General features: G+C 33.5%; 1 pseudogene; it reads right to left on the reverse strand.

The window, feature by feature from the left end:
- Positions 1 to 411: 411 nt before the first annotated feature.
- Positions 412 to 18,427, reverse strand: LOC149554434 (CBL-interacting protein kinase 2-like; annotated as a pseudogene).
- Between the last annotated feature and the right edge of the window lie 385 nt (positions 18,428 to 18,812).

Genomic DNA, 18,812 nt, shown 5'->3' on the forward strand with positions numbered 1-18,812 from the left:
TTATTTTAATTTGAAACTTATGTCAACTTTTTTTAATTATGGACGTTTTCTAACATTAGATTTTGTTGCTACAGTGCTTGTTGGTGGTGACAAATGGATTGTTCTTTCTAGATATAATGCAAACAAGTTCACTGAGATTGCATCAAAATATGAAGTGAGGTATGTAGTATTTGGTACTTTTCTAATCTATATAGATAATGGTCATCAATTTTTTGAAATTGTGGATGAGTTAGCTTTTTTTTTTAAATTAATATGATTGGGCATTTCAATTTTATTATCAATTCTTATTACAACTTTTTATGCTGAGAAAAATGATTATTCACAAGAATTGATTTTTTTGGATATTTATTTTTATGGTTTTAAATGTACAAACCATTTATCCCAACATCTTGATTTTGCAATCTAGTTTCTTCAAATTTGACTTAATAATTTTAGCTTCTTCCTTTGGAATGACTCAAGTCCCAAAGTATTATCATCATCTTGCCAAATCCATATGATATCTTTCAGAGTAGGTTTAAGTTTCCAATTACATAACTTTTCATTTTATATTGTATCTCCATTGGCTTTTCTCAACTCCACTACAAAGAATGAAGGTGTCACCTCAAAAATCTTTACAAAAGATACCAAGTTACCTTTTCTTCCATTCTTATTTCCTTGCATCTTGATTATGTAATCTATTTTCTTCATATTGAAGTTCAAAATTTTAGTTTCTTCCTCAAGCTTTGTGCGTATACTAGAAAATGATTGAGTAGATGTAAAGTGCTTCTCACTTTTTGCTATATTTTTCTCTTCAAGTATGTGTATTAGATGAAGCCATGAGAAAAATCAATGACATCAAATACATTTTAATCTTGATAACCTCTTTACATGTGTTTTATAAGGGGATGAATTATGACTCATCTTGAAGCTCACTTTGTCAAAAAAATTGCTAACAAGGTCATATCCTCAATCTCAAAATGTAAAGGCTTGCATTCTATTTTGAATAATGGAACTTCCATCAACTAGGGAATAGTGAGTCAAGTTTTAGGATGGGGATCTAATAACATGTCCATTATTCTTCTAACATCATATCTATTAAAACTAAGATGGAAATTTAATTTATCAATTGTATATCTTATTGTACATGACCATCAAATCAGGATCTTGAAATGGTAGACAACTAGCCATCAAAAAAAACAAAATAGCCCCACATGACCATACATCTACCTTGGCACCATCATAGCCTTTCCTTGTAATCATCTCTTGTTAAACATATGTAGGAGTACTAGACCATTGTGCTTGAGTTGTTGAGTCATTGAACTTAATCTAAAGTCTAAGACATTCAAATTGGTGTTCTGATCTAGACTCAACTTTTGTGGTTTTATATCTCTATAATAAAATCCCATGTTGTCACAAAATTCCACTACATTGATAACTTGTTGGAAGTATTTACTTGCTACATCCTCCTTTATCTTTCCTTTGGAAACTTTGTTTAAGTTTTATCCTATAATACATTCCATATCAAAATGGATTTTGGTATTTCTTTCCATTACTTAAAATAGTTGTACAATGTTGGGATGCTTGACTAGTCTAATCCTAATGTGTGAGTTTTAACAATTGCTAGCATCGCTACCTTAAATGTAGTGGTTGTGTTTCTTCTTTAATCCACCAAATGGAGTGCTGAGTTTAAGTGGCCACAAAAAGTTGTTCGCTTTTGTGGATTTAAGTCCAATAGTAACAATCTTAGGGATAAGATCTTCAATATAGATTATGCCATATTTACCTAAAATCTATTTACAAGCAACAAGATATAAATAATAAGCATTGGGAAAGCATACTAACTAACACAAAAAGACATCATGAACACAAGTAACTTTTTAACGGCAGAGTTGTCAGTCAAAGGAATCTGTTGCTTATCAACCTTTCCATAACCTCTCTTATAAATCAGCTCTCTTATTCTTTTTAAATTTGAATAACTAGAAATAATTAAGGAAGAGAATTAAATAATAGTAGACACAAGAATCTATGAAATAAGAAAAAATTGATCTACATAATGCTTATAACTAACCAAGAATGTGTTGGAAATATTCAGGATAAGATAGGTTACTGAGAGGGGAGGGGTGAATCAGTAACTTATAAAACTTTTAAATAATTCAGCATTTTAACCATTCATCATTCATTCATCTAATCTACTGCATGAATGAAAGATCAAACATTCATTGCACATGTACACAGAGATTTGGTGACCCAGAAACCTTCCAAATAGAAAGTAAAACTGGGGTGGGGATGATGCCCACAAAACTTCAATATTGTAGCATAAAGTTGGCCTGTTAAGGCTTACAATGATCACTTCTGGTAATCTGCCCTATTAGGAGCAAGTAGGACTACTAGATCCACCTTGTTAGAGGATTTACAAACATGTAGTGAAGTATGCACTCTATTAGGAGATTTACAAAAAGACTGTTAAGTCTACCCTGTTAAAGGATTTATAAATTGATTCACCTGTTAGGATGAAGCAGTGGATCTACTTACAACTATTTTTTGATAAGATCCTTTTTGCATTGATCACCTGATGTGATAGATATAACTTTTATGCTCCTATGTTGACCTTGTTGTATTCCTTTTACTCTGTTGCTGATTTACTTTTACTTTTCTCAAAATATAGCAATACCTTCTTCACATGCCATAATCACTTCCTTTTTTTCATATCCACCATATTGAAAATGATATCATACATTACATATTATACCATTCCAATATTTACAATTGCAAGGTCGACCAAAATACAAGTGAACAAAACATTACTGAGTTGGCTCAATAGTAAATAACTCGGGTTCACTGAACTAACTCGGTGACCTTCTGATACTCGAAATCCACTACATTACTTGGCATCATCATGCACTCGATAGGAGTAGAGGCTCGGTTCATACTAGCCACACAAAATTTCTTGGAACTTGGTAACCATTGGTGACTCAGTAGATATAGTGTCACTTGGTAGAAACTAACTTCTTCATTTATCTTGCTTTACTCGGTGAACATTGAGTCCTTCATTTACCCTTTTTACTCAGTAAACATTGAGTCTTTTTTTTACCTTTTTCACTCGGTAAACACTGAGTCCTTTGTTTATCTTTTTCACTCGGTAAACACTGAGTCCTTTGTTTACCTTTTTCACTCGGTAAACACTACTGAACTTCTCATTCACTTAGCATCCTCTGGAATGCTTGGTGAGAATTGTTTACCTGCTAAACTTATAAGGTAACCACTGAATGCTCGGTATACACTGTAGACTAAGTGATGAGCTAGATAAGCATTCAGAATTGAATAAGTGTTTGCACTAATGACAAATATATCATAATTCCAACAATCTCCCCCTTTGGAATTAGTGACAAAAATACTTATGAGCCAGAACTTACGTGCAAATTTTGATGTATTGATTTACATATATCTCCCCCATACAATATGCATAGAGTATTTACAAATATCTCTATCTTTATGCATGGCTTCCTTATTTACATATATCTCCCCCTTTTTGACAATAATGCCAAATTACACAATATGTATTTACACAGAGACACCAAAATGGGAGATAAAATTAGAGTGTACCTTGAGAATAAGAGCCAAAGTCTTATCCCAATTTTCTTGCAAAATTGTGCAGGTGGAGATTGCTATTTGAACTTTAGTTGAAAGTTCAATCACATGATCTGCAACTAAAAAATTGTTGTCATGGATCAATGTTTTGGAGTAGACAATGTATTTCTGCATTGTGTCCATGATAGGAAGGATCATATTCTGAATGTCAATCAAGGTAGACCTAATCCTTGCTTCCTCTCTCAACATTTTTGCCTGCTTTTTTGACAAAAATTTGATTCTGAAATGATGGGATGAACTTGAATTGGGGTCAAGTTGTAGCATTTGGGCACTGACCTTCATATCCTCGTCAATTTTATTCAATTTTTTTTTAATCTCCTTAGTGTACTCGGTAACATCACAAAGTTTGGCAAAAAGTGAAGTTACATTATTAAAGGAATTTTCAAGATTGGCCAAAATTGTGGACAATTTTGCCTGTTTTATTGCAATGTGCTAAGCAATGTGCTCAAGTACCTTATTATCAAATTTCCTTTCAGCATTTTCAATCATTTTTTCTTGACCAGAGGTGTCCTCATTGAATTTATTTACAGCCTCTTCTAACTGAATCAAAATGTGTTGAGTAGAATCTACTTCAACACCTATAGCATCTATAATTATATTTTTGGCATTCTCAATTATTATGTATTCCTTATCCCTTTCATAGTCAATCTTTGGAATCACTATCTCTGTGTCTAAGTCAATATCTTTTGGAATTTCCTTTCCAGTGATCAGAAGTCTTAATGGATGCATTTTTTTGACTTTTGTGATGACTGGTTTGATCTTAGGAATAGACATAATAGTGGAGATGGAAGGACTAGCAGTAAAAATTGGGATAAGACTTGAGGATTGAGTGCCAATAGAAGTATTTACAGGATCAAAAATTGGAATACTTCCCAAAAATGATGATACACTCAGTGTAACAGTATCTGAACTAATAGTTCTTTGGAGATTTGAGAGGCAAGCTGGTCCGGGGAGTATTTCCATTTACCCATCTTGGAGAGTACCAGCTCCTCAATCTGCATTTTCTCAGCATCTGTTCTTGTTTCAAATTTCAATGCCTTGAAATTTGTGATGCCTGCTCCTTCTTCCAATTGTTTGAGCCTTTCCTCAAATGTGGGTGGAGGCCTGACCAATATAGGTTCTTGTTTTCCTTTTCTGGTTCTTCTGGTGAATACTGCAGTAGGCTTCTTTTTAGGTTTGGTAATGATTTCCTTACCTTTCTTCTTTGGAGGTTCTTCTTTAGATTCTTGTTCTTCTTTTTCTTCTTCTCCTCCTTCTTCATCATCTTCTTCATCCTCGCCTTTTCCTTCTATTAGTATGAGAGGACCGGTTGCAGTTTTCAACTTAGCTATCTTCCTCTTGCCTTTGCTTATGGCCTATGGTAGCTTGATTTCAAGCTCAATTTTGGCCTTTCCTTCATCATAAGTCCTAAATGCAGGGATGTTAAGAATATCTGGTTCATTCACCAGTGCCTCAATGATGTCTCTTTCTTTATCAATATTTAATTCATAAGGAAATGGTTTTACCCATGCCACTCGGGGTATGACTTCCTGTATGTACACTTTATCACAGTCAACCATGAAACATATATCATCTTTATAATCCTGAACAAGCTTAGGAGGAATTCTGAACCTGTTATTCATTCTTTCCTTGAAGTCTTCAAAATAGTTATCCATGACTTTGTCAAAATTTTTGCCCATTTTTGCAATGAACTCATTAATCTAATATAGAATTGGAATGTCTTTTCTCCATACTACTATTCCTTTTGATGGAAAGAATTTTTGCACATAAAAGAACAAGCAAATTAACAATGAGCCAAATTTACAAGGTTTATTCTTTAAAGTCCTAATACTTTCCATATTCTTGTTTAACTATTTCAACAATAAGTCTGCCAAGTCATATTCCAAATTTTTCTATACTATCTTAAATGCTAAATCCATAGCCTTACACAGTACACTATTCAATCTGCTGGAACTGTATAGTTTATATGCAATTACATAAATGCCAAACCTGAGTTCCATGTCAGATATATTGTTAAGCTTCAGTCCTCTTCTATCCCATTCTGTTAGGGTTTTCTTCTACAACTCATCCCGACCTAGGGTTTTAGTGGTTTTGGCTTTGCTGAGCATAGGCAAACCCATTATCTTATGAATCATCTTCTTGGTTATCAATGCAGTTTGCTCCAATCACAACTAACCATTGTGTACATGGCTCAAAACATATCTCACCCATTTAACTTGGAAATTCCTTGGTAGGTGTGGAATGTGGGTCAAGCCTTTTTCTTCTAAGTGTTTATGCTCAAGTTTTAGGGCTCCATCAACACATAATTGTCCTAGGGCATTGTCCATATCTAATGCACCAATTTCTTGAATAGTGCATTTGAAATGAGCACGAATATCATTAACAAGAAGTACCTTAGGTGGAATTTGTGATTGAGCTCTATGTGGGTCAAGTGATTCAAAAATTGCGGGCACTAGTTTGAATTTTGGGGCTTTCCATTCGACTCTTTTCACAAGCATTTCAGAACCCCTTTTTGCCTTGCTAGTGTTGGTGCTTGCGGATGCCATTGTTGCTCGGTGAATGATAAATTCTTCAAAAAAATTCTTCGCAAGAAATTCGCTTCAAATCACTTGGAATCACTAGCGTGTAAATGGAAAATTTTTTAGCTCTAAGTATTCTTAAGTCATGGTGAAAAATGAAATCGAATTCTACCCTTTTGATGGAAATACTTTCATTAATGCTCGATACAAAGGTAGCTAAGCTGACATAGTGCTTGCTAGTCTGTAATTGATTTACTCAGTAAAACCTTGCAACTTGGTGGTCGAACAAAATCTTTGATATTCCCAACCTAGCTTGGTAAGGTCTTTAGCCAACCTTTCTCAATAGATGCAACATGGTGAATGATAACTTTTCTTTGATCCTTGTATCTGAAATACTAATTTTATCATTTGCACTCTTTCACTCTAGAACTGCTTAAGATATGGCTAGAAGATGCAGTTCTTGATTCTTCTTAAATCTAATTGGAAATGGTGGAGTCACCCACTTCTTGAGTGACATGACCATTATTTGAACTTTCTTGCTCGGTAGATTTAGGAATCCACTGTTGTCTCATTTGCTTCTGAATGTTATCATCTTTAGCTTTCTTTTCATCTTCAATTCTTCCAATATTCATGCAATTCTTGGCTATATGACCAAGTTCAGTACATGTGTAACATCTTATGGTTGTATCCTTCTTTCTTAGGTGATGTCTTGCACAATTTATCCCAATGTGTCCATATTCTCCACAATAGTGACACCTGCACCAAGTATTGTAGTCCCAACCAAATATTGCTTTGATAATTTGTTCTATTGGATTGAATGTTTTTTATTTGCATTCAGATGCCTTGTGACCTTGTTTCTTGCATTTGTGACATTTACCTTCAAATTTTGGTTTTTCTTTGCATTCATTAGCTTTGTGACCATGTTGATTGCAGTTGAAGCATTTACCATTGAATTTTTCCTTTCCATTACTCCAACATTTGTTTGATGTATGACCTATCTTGCCACAGTGATTGCAAGTGGGTCTTTGATTCCTTTGTGCACCTTGTTTGGAGGTTTCACCTTCTTCCTTATATCCAAGACCAACTTTACCTTTTTGTTTATGAAGATTCTATTCATTTTTTTTATTCAATTGATTCATGTCTGCTTGAGATTTCATCATCCTTTTATTGACTTACTTTTCAATATTTAGGTCATTTTCCAAACTTTCATTGATTTGTCTTTCAGATCTCAGATCACTTTGTAAGCTTGCATTGATTTGTCTTTCAATGATTAAATCATTTCTCAAACTTTCATTCTCAGATCTTAGATTCCTAATTTCTTCATTTGCATTAGATAGTTGACCTACAAGATCTTCATACTAAAAGGATTGATTATTTCTTGCCTCTAAGTCTTCATTTGCCTTGTTTTTCTATTCCAAAACTTCACATAGCCTGATTGATTGGATTTCTTGTTCTCTTTTAAGCTTTATTACTTCTTCCTGTAGAGAACCATTCTTTGCTAGGAGTTCCTTGATTGCTTCATTAGCTTCATTTGAACTGCTTGATGGTAAAAGGTCTTCAATCTTTTCTTCAACATACTGATGATCATTCATTTTTATTGCAAGTTCCTTCCTTCTTTTTAGAGATTGAGAAAGATGCTCCTTTGCTTCTTTGACTTGAGTTATGGCCATTTCTAGATCTAGCTTTTAAATTTCAATAGATTTTTTAAGTCTGAATATCTCCATAGTCCTTGATCTTTGCTCAAGCTATCAAACTTTATCCTGAGAACCACAAAGCTCTTATACCAATTGTTGGAAATATTTAGGATAAGATAGGTTACTGAGAGGGGAGGGGTGAATCAATAACTTATTAAACTTTTAAACAATTCAGCATTTTAACCATTCATCATTCATTCATCTAATCTACTACATAAATGAAAGATCAAACATTCATTGCATATGTACATAGAGATTTGGTGACCCAAAAACCTTCCAAATAGAAAGTAAAACTGAGGTGGGGATGATGCCCACAAAACTTCAATACTACAGCATAAAATTGGCCTGTTAAGGCTTACAATGATCACTTTTGGTGATCTTCCCTGTTAGGAGCAAGTAGGACTGCTAGATCCACCTTGTTAGAGGATTTACAAACATACAGTGAAGTATGCACTTTGTTAAGAGATTTACAAAAAGACTGTTAAGTCTACCCTGTTAAAGGATTTATAAACTGATTCACCTGTTAGGATGAAGCAGTGGATCTGCTTACAACTGTTTGCTGATAAGATCTTTTTTGCATTGATCACCTAATGTGATATATATAACTTTTATGCTCCTATGTTGACCTTGTTGTATTCCTTTTACTCTGTTGCTGATTTGCTTTTACTTTTCTCAAAATATAGCAATACCTTCTTCACATGCTAACATCACTTCCTTTTTTTCATGTCCACCATACTGAAAATTATATCATACATTACATATATACCATTCCAAAATTTACAATTGCAAGGTCGGCCGAAACACAAGTGAACAAAACATTACTGAGTCAGCTCAATAGTAAATAACTTGTGTTCACTAAACTAACTCGGTGACCTTCTGATACTCGACATCCACTACATTACTCAACATCATCATGCACTCGATAGGAGTAGAGGCTCAATTCATACTAGCCACACAATATTGCTTGAAACTCGGTAACCATTGGTGACTTGGTAGATATAGTGTCACTCGGTAGAAACTAACTTCTTCGTTTACCTTGCTTTACTTGGTGAACACTGAGTCCTTCATTTACCCTTTTTACTCAGTAAACACTAAGTCCTTTGTTTACCTTCTTCACTCGATAAACATTGAGTCATTTGTTTATCTTTTTCACTCAATAAACATTGAGTCCTTTGTTTACCTTTTTCACTTGGTAAACACTTCTTATTCACTCGGTATCCTCCAGAATGCTCGGTGAGAACTGTTTACCTACTAAACTTATAAGGTAACCATTGAATGCTCGGTATACAGTGTAGACTAAGTGATGAGCTAGATAAGCATTCAAAATTGAATAAGTGTTTGAACTAATGAAAAATATATCATAATTCTAACAGAATGTACCCAAATGTCACATATGGCTGAACTCGATGCAACATGTTCATTGTTTCTTTGTTCACTTTTAGAAACACACCATCAAAGATCTGAAATGAAGAGCCATAGCAAGTCAATATCACTGATATATTGTATATACATCCAAAAGAAATCACTAACCACTATTTTAGAAACAAAAAGTGCATAAGGGATAGATCAAGCTAAAAAAGGACCAACTTGCCTCAAATGCAAAGTCACAAAATTGTTCTTATCTTTGGATGCATATTATTGATACTAAATAAGAAAAATAAGAAGCTCAATAAACAAAAAAACACTACTTAAAAACTTATATTAGAATTTGGGGAAGACTAATAATTTTTTGTTTCTCTTTATTTAAAATAGAAGAGATGTAAATATATTATAATAAAATTTGGAAAAAAAATGTTTTCTCTTTTTTATGAAAAATAGACTAGAGAATTAATAGTCTACCAAATCTATCACTATATAGAGACCAAGAAAGTAAAAGGTATATAAATACTACAGACTAGCTACTTACCCACATATATGAATAATGAACAATAGCTTATCTTCTGGCTCAACATAAAAGTTTTCTTTCATTTTTCCCTCTCTCTTCAATCTGATAAACCCTCATTTCGTATTTTTGTCACAAAGTACACAAGAAACTTACTAAACTTACTAAGGTACATTCCTCAACCCTAGATGGCATGATGACACATCAATAAAAAAACCCAACAATTTATTAAAGGATCCACATACTCCTTGGTGACTCATAAATTGATATAAAACTTGCCAAAAGAAACTAAGGTACACACTTAACACTAGATGGAATGGTGACACATCACTCACAAATAAAGCAATTTATTACCTTCTTTATATACTCCCTTGAATATCCCTCGGCCTTCTTAAATATCAATTTGCAGTTTGTAGTATTTTTACTTTTGCAACTTCCAACTATCACTTCTTGTCATTATCCCATTCTTCATTTCTTTTCCTCTTCTTGAGAACTAACTTGGGCACAAACTTTGCCTCCTCCAAACTCATATCTAAACTAACAGAAAAAATAAATTATTTGGCAAAATTAAACATTAAACAATAAAATGAAAAATTAGGTGTTACAAGCAACATTTTTTTTAATAATTCGGCTAGCCATTACAATTTTCACAGCATGTTCTAATAGCTAGCCATCACTTGCACAACACATCTATCACAAAACCATTGTACTTACAATGGCTAGTCCTAATGGATCAACATCACTTCCATAGCACAACTATCACATGGACAATGCAATCATGATGATAGACTAGAAGCTAAGACATCATAATTCACAATAACAATGTCATCAACATAAACTATTTTCCCTTCCTTCTTCCAAGTTATGATAATTTTATCCATTGCAATTATGACAGATGCCTTGTCATTACAATTTTTCACAACAAAAGTTTAATGCTCATTCAACAGGAGCCAATTTGTGGTTCTATCGCTTGGGTGACGAGTGGTCATCACAATTGCAATGGTCTGTCATCACAATTTAGGACCAAATGTAATAGTGAGGAGAATAGGACTAAAGAATCTAACTACCTAGTCTTACATCAAAGAGAGAGTATGTGATATGATAGAGAGAGAGAGAGATGATGGGATGGAGAGAAGGATTAGGGGATATGATAGAGAGAGAGAGAGAGAGAGAGAGAAGGGGATAGGAGAAAGAGAGTGGGGTAGGATAAAGAGAGATAATGTGTGTGTGTGTGTGTGTGTGTGTGTGTGTGTGTGTGTGTGTGTGTGTGTGTGTGTGTGTGTGTGTGTGTGTGTGAGAGAGAGAGAGAGAGAGATTAGGGGATATGATATAAAGAGTGAGAGAGAGAGAAGAGGATAGGAGAAAGAGAGAGCAGGATAGGATAAAGAGATAGAATGTGTGTGTGTGAGAGAGAGAGAGAGAGGATGGGATGGAGAGAAGGATTAGGGGATATGATAGACACTTGTGTAGTATAATACATAACCTAATCTCTCTCTCTCCCTCACTCCCTCCCTCAACCCAGTCGAGTTCTGAATGCATTCTTTATTTTCATAACCCAGTCGGGTTATGGCTTGGTGATAGCCTAGGGAAATGACCGAAAGGCTTGGGAGAATGTTTTCCCTCCATTTTTTCTCCTTTAGAATATTTTCCATCTTATAACATGAATTCTCATCTTTGTCTTCATCAAGTACGCTAATAGTGAAGTGGGTATCTCTAAAATCACCACCATAATCTTACACATCTTCTTAGCTTTCTAACCATATGATTTTTTCAATTTTTGGACAACATTAATATTGTAAACTTTAATTACTTTTACCAATGCCTCAACATTCCTTAGAGACATATGTCTACCATTTTTTAATAACTTTTGATATATTTAACCAAATTCACAATAAATTACATATTATTGTTCTACACTAATTTATATACACATTTTTTTAAAGATTTCCATTTTTCAATTATTTTTATGGAATTTATGCTCAGTACATGAACAAGTAGAAATAATTTAGGATGTAGTTTGTTCAATAATTCATTAAAAAAAAATACTCATGATAAAATTACAAAAAAAAATACACAACTTCTAGATATGACTCTTAACAATCATCCTACCAAATTGATATGCAAAATACTAATTATAACTATCTTTTGTGTTGCACATGAAAATAGCTATGTTATATTTTCTAAGAAAATTAGGAACTATTTTTCGTGTTTGTAGGATTTGACCCACCTAATCTTATCCATTTTGTAAAAACTATCATAGTTTAGAAAGTAGATTCAAAGTACTACAATTTATATGTTTTACACATCTTGTCATTTTTAGTCAATGACCCTCAAATGTCTCATCCAAGTTTGGGTTTACCTAATTTTAGAAAACAAGTATCCACTTATACCCCCCTTTTTCTACACCATCTTGGTGCACTCACCCCTACATTGTTCAAAAACATGCCTAAGATGTGTGAAGTGTTCACGTGAATTTGTTAAAAATATATTGATGTCATCTAAACACAATTTTATACCTTAAACCCTCAAACATTGTGTCCATGGCCTTCTAAAATTTTATGCCATCATTGGACAACCCAAATGGCATATTTTTATATGTCATTATTCTCCACCTAGTAGAAAATATAGTTTTGAATTGGTCCTCTAATTTGACCAAGATTTGGTTATATCTTAAAAAACCATCTAATAGAGGAAATCTTTCTAATCCAGACACTACCTATAAAATTTTCTTCATTCAAGGAAAATGGTATCTCTCCTTAAGGGAAGCTCTATTCATATCTCTAAAATCCATATGCATGGCCTAATGTCACTATTCATTTTCCTAACAAGGACAAGATTGGATACCTTAGAAGTATGCTTGATGGGAAAAATAATATTTCTTTCAATTAGCTTTTTCAACTCTTTAACCATCAATGGTTCTAAATTAATATTAAGGGTCACTACTATTATCTCACAGTTTTAGCATTAACCTCTAACTTAATGGTATGTTGAGAAATATTGGGTTCAAAACCATTGAGGTTTGAATATTCCCATGCAAAAATATCTTTGAATTCTTAACAAAGGGAGAAAAAAATCATCAATAGTACATACCTTTCCAAGCTTTAATGACTTACCCCTAAAAATTTCTACATCCTAGTAGTAATCCTTCTTAATCTGTAGACTAGCTTCCTCCTTCTTAATCTGATCACTAGCATTCAAAATAAACTCCAAGATCACTAAACCCTTTGGAAGTTTTTTTTTGACCTACATAATCTGATCTTCATATTGTTGGTCAAGCTTTTTCTTGTTTTTATATACAAACTTTTCTTTCTCCCTTAGAAAATTGACTATTTATTGGTCACTATCAGAAAATTGCCAATGTCCATGATTAGTAGGCACTAAGAGCCTGACAATGACTTTCACATAATAATGTTGATTAACATTACTAACCTTGGTGGGAATGTCATATTGAACAGTAATTATTTCCATCCTATTAACATGTTTATTCTTATTTATAGGCATAGACAATAAATTAAAGCATGAAAATATTATATTAACTCTCAAATTCTATGCTTATAAGACTTCAATAAATCATTTTTAGCAATATGAATACCCCTAACTTGTTTAAAATCAATTTAGAATAGTCAAAAACTTGTAAACATGAAATACCTCACTTTCTAGCCCATTGCAAATCTTGAATCAATGATTCATACTCAATGATTTTGTTCATATAGTTAAAAGTGAACCTAAATGCTAAGCAATACCTAACATCTAAAGGGGAATCCAACATACAACCACCTCCAACATCATTTCTATTTTTTGCTCCATCAAAAAATAGCTTCCAAACTTCATTAAAGCACGCCCCTAAATATTGTTTATCTTTAACCAAATTAGGAATGATATCAAATTCATGAGTCAAATTATCTCCCAAACTTGATTCCTCATATTGCTTAATCAGTGTGCTACTTGTATTTTCAACTTCCCATTCGTCAAGGAAAATATTTACTGCTCCTTCAGTTTTTGTTCTTGTTTCCTTGGTTGGAGGTATATTAGATTGGTTTACAAAATTACAATTGATGGTAGATTTGGTATTATCAACGCTTGGTTTATAAGGTTCTATGCGATCTTTAGAAATAGGCTCAGACTAAACAGTGACCTTTGTCCCATATCTAGTCCTAAACATCATGTAGGACCAATCGGATGATAGGTAACCCCCTATTTTTGCTATAAAATCTCTAGACAAACATACAACAAATGGAGTCAATCCAATGATATAAACATCTTGAGGTATAAAAAAAATTGGACAAGCATGTAGCATTAGGCTCATATTTTTAGTCACATCAATGGTTTTTATAGTAGCCCCATCAAGGTGAACTACCCTGCCTTTCCAATGGTTCATACTTTAATTCCATTTTGTTGATAATTTGTTTGGGCATCACAAAAATATTGGCCCATGAATCAACAATGCATTTGTATACAAGGTGTTGGCCAATTATTAGAGTTAAGTAATAAGGAGGTGGCCTGATTGTATTAGATTAGTGACCTTCAATATTTACTAGTGTATTAGCTAAAAATCCTTACAAGTTGTTGGCTAAACCTATCATATAAATTTGATAAAGCCTCATGTAGTAAATTTTTTTGACCCAAAAAAGATAAATAATTCCACATTCTCACACTAATGTGGGTTCTCTTTATTTTCTCTAAGATATTAAAGTGTTATAAGCTTACCTTTAGTTGAACATTTGTAACAATAGTGTCCTTATGAATTTGTAATGATTGAACAATCAACTTTAACTTATCCTTAGCGACAACATGTTTTACTTTAGGCAAGATACATGCATCTTGAGAACTTGATGATCTATCATATTTTTTGGTATGAGAAGCTTGTTGTAAATTTTCTTTTATCATCCTTTCGTTGATCCTTTTATAGTTGTTCTATTTCAAAAACACACTTTTTAGACCTTGTGTTGGTTGAAACCAGCACCCACTCCTAATTTTTCACCAAAGATATTTCATCTTCTTGTCAATTTATCAATGTCACATCATGAAATTTTCTCTTTATGAGAACATAGTTGATCAACTATGCCTTGAGGAACATCTTGTTGTATTAAAGTGTTATTCTATACTAGAAGAGACTCATTCAATAATTATTTTTGACATGTGATCTACTTATTTTTCTCATTTTAGGCATAACAATAATCATACTCTTGATATGTATTATTCTATACTTCTACTAATTCCTTTTAAAAACTATTAGGATTTGGATTATAAGAATGATTAGTTTTATAATCTTGTTCCTTCTCTAGGAGTCATTCTAAACAGATGGTCTATTTTGAGTGTAAGTGGGTTGAAAAGGTCTATAATTCTATTGACTTTATTGTTTAAGATTGACCACTTCATTGCATAATGTTTGCAATATCTTCAATATTTATTGGAATTACAATAAGAAAGGTAAACTTCTAAGAGGATGGGGTGAATTAATAGTTTAAACTTAGACCCATAAAAATATTCACAACACATCCATCTCATGCATTCACTAAGTAAATTGAAATACCATGTGAAGCATGTACATCTTAAACATGTAATCAAGTAAACATTCACACATATATAACACCATATATGATTACCTCCATTGAGAAGGTAAAACTAGGGTGGGGATGATACCCACAAATCTTCACTACTATAGTAATAAAGTGTATCCAATGAAGGTTACAATGTTTTGATCATGAACCATGATCTACCCTATGAAAGGTCTACCCTGATAGGGGCTTACAAAGACTATTAGGTCTCACCTTGTTAAAGGATTTCAACACCCTATTAGAAGTGTGCCTTGCTAAAGGACTTTAACTCACAATTAAGTAAGCACCTTGTTAGAGGATTTCAATATAGCCTATTAGGACTACTTTGTTAAGAGATTTGATTGATTCACCTACTAGAATGGTTCAGCAATGATCCTACAGTTAGCACTTGATTGCTTGATGATAAATCACCTCTCAACTAATGTATTTTCAATCCTTCTTGATCAATTGTCTCCTTGTTGTATGATGTCTTATTTTCTCTGTTCTGCTCTAACTAATTATGCAATGCAATCTTAGATCATAACTCCTTAGCCACCATGAATGCTTTGTTTGCACATGCAAAATTCTCTCTTTGTTCCTTCATACACCTTAGAAGGTTCAGGGTTTGTTCTCCTTAAGAAGATATATGTGACTTAGGGTTAGGTATGAATCAACGGCTGTGATTCATCCATTTTTTTGCTTAATCCTTCCTTATACCTAATTGGCTACATGTAATGCATCAAGATTCCAACTTAAGATTTGTCCTTATCTCCAAAATATCATATCTCAATCTTCAAGTAGGCTCAAAAATGGTTAACATAGTTGTTTGTGCCATTACAAACAACTATGAAAAAATTGTCTTACTTGACATCTAAAGTCTTTGATGCTCAGCATATACTAATTTCTATACTGTGACTCGACATCTATACCACACAACATGCATTGCTTTCTTGGATCCTATGTCACTCGGCATACACCATCTTCTTGGCACATGAGTGACTCAACATTCACTGTGGACTTGGCATGTTCTATCATATACATGTTGTGCTTGGCATGTACTACTTATTTGACATTAACTAAGTAAATGACATAAGTGTGTAGACAATCATTAGTCAAAACCAATCTGAGATCAACAATCTCCCTCTTTGACATGAGTGTCAAAAACACTTGGTCATACATTGATATCCTTATCCTTACGAGCATAACATATCACTTATTCGGCTTATGTCCAAAACTTCAAAATTTTGTAACAACTTAGATACCTCAAAATTTGATAACTCCCCTTGAGTTGATAATTTTGTTCTCTATCCAAAAATTATGTACTCCTACTAAGTAAATATGCCTCAACTGATACTCTATGACTTCATGTTATTCTTGCTTGCTCCCCCTTAGCTTGTTTTGTCTTTTTCTATATTTCTCTATCTCCCCCTTTTCTCTTATCTTTATTTCTCCCCCCAAATCATATATCTCCCCTTTTTTGATACTTATGTCAATGGGCTATACATTTATAGTGTGTTTGTCCAAAAAGGATTTATGGACCTCGAGGATAATTTTGAGAGTTGCATCCCAATTTTCACATGCTACATCCAAAGACTTAATTTGGATAGGTTGCTCAGCAGCAAGGTTGACTAGGCAGTCTAATGTTGAAAGATTGAGATCTTTCATCATAAGGGTTTCAGCATAGCCTAATTCCTTGTGAAAATTTTCCATGTGTGGGGTCAATATTTTTTGGATTTTAATAAGTTTTGCCCTTGTATTGGCCTCATCTATAGACAATGTTGCTAACTAACTCTATGTTTATAGAAATGTTCTAAAGTGCTTTTCACTTTGAGTTGGTGTCATAGGCAGTTTTACACCTAATGCATTAATTTGACTTTCCAAACTCAAAATGTGACTTCTTGTCTCTTGTGTGAAGAGTGTTGGATTGCATAGTTTAGTGTACACTAAGAAAATATTCTCAAGTACCTTCTTCACACTTTCAACCTTAGTTGCCAATGTAACTTGTGTGAGTGCTATGTCACCTGATATTTTTTCATTTACTTTGCTTTGAAAAAAAATTTCAAACCATTCAAGTAATTTTGCATTTGTGTCAAGGTCTGCATCACTAACCTTCTCCACTATATTTTTCAGTTGTTCAATGAGTGGCTTGGTTACATCTAGAGTTGGTAGACTAAATGCATCTAGAAAGATGTCTTTGATATCCAGCAATGCTTGCTTCTACCTGTGCTCTCTTTTGAGTAGTTCCTAATGCTTCTTTCCTACTAGGGCTTCTTGGAGTATGCCCATCTACTCTATGGTCATTGTGTCATAATCATACTTTAGTAACACAATCTTTTCATCAAGGCTAACATCTCCAAATTGTATTACTTCTCCTGCCTTTAATGAACTCAGACTCAACACTAAGATCTACAATGGTGTTGAATCTATGCTTGGCTTCTGAAGAGTATGACTTGAAGGAGTACCAAATACTGGTAAGGTTACCAAGGCTTGGATAGCTACTTTCTCCTTCATTTTAGGTGTTGAATCGGTCTCTTTAGGCTTGTCTTGTTTTGCCACAATATTGTGACTTTCACCTTGATCTTCTGTTGTAGGTGCAGATAACTCTATCTGACCAATTTGACTCTATTATTCAGTAGTGGCTTGAGTTTCCACTGTATCCTTTTCAACTGTATCAACCTTTTCAAAAATATCTTTAGGTATTTTGTCCAAAGGTTGTACATTAGTGACTTGAGGGGGCATAGTAGGTGGTTCTTGTGTATTCACCTCTTCCTTTGTTGTTCCGGTCATTTTTTTCTGTAAATCATCTACACTCACCAATATAAGATCAGCACATAATTTTTACTACAGTGTAGATTGATCAAGTATCTTTTTGAGAGCTTCCTCTATAAGGGGATTGATTGTTTAAGCTATGACATTAGAAACATCCTTAACTATTACTATTTTTGTGTTTATACTTATTACATGTTAAAGGCTAACATTAGCCAGTTGTGTATCTTGTACACTCTGTTCTTCTTGTTGCTCTGCCTTAGCTTTTGCCTTGTCAGCTATGTTCATTTCTATTCCTCCCTCAATAGTGTCTTCATGGGCATCTTCTTCATCATCCTTCACCTCTATAGGCTCTTGTTCACCTAACTTGATTGTAGTTAACCCATATGTGAGTTTCCACATTTGTGTGATCTTCTCAACTACATCCTCAATATTGTTTTGCAATATGTTGAAGGCTCTATATTTAGGTACAAACCTAACTGCATATTTCTTCATGGCCTTATAAATCTATGCCTTATTGAGTTCAGGCATGACTTGTGCAAGTGGTGTCTCTCTTATCTATCTTTCCAAGTTCAAATAATAGTGTCATTTTTTCTTAACTCTCTCATATAAACTTTTAGGCATAGAGTTAGATATTTCTAGTGGGGTATTCTTAAATTTTTCCATCATGAAATATATAGCCTCCTCCACTTGATTCTTCTCAACTTTACCAAGGTTATCAAAATTGTTGGTGTAAATACGTATTTACTATTTACACTTACTTAAGTTTACTTAGGTTAATGCATTA

Source organism: Cupressus sempervirens, chromosome 5 (assembly GCF_028749045.1).
Source record: "Cupressus sempervirens isolate cs-2001-9-10 chromosome 5, ASM2874904v1, whole genome shotgun sequence".
Classification (NCBI taxonomy): Eukaryota; Viridiplantae; Streptophyta; class Pinopsida; order Cupressales; family Cupressaceae; genus Cupressus; species Cupressus sempervirens.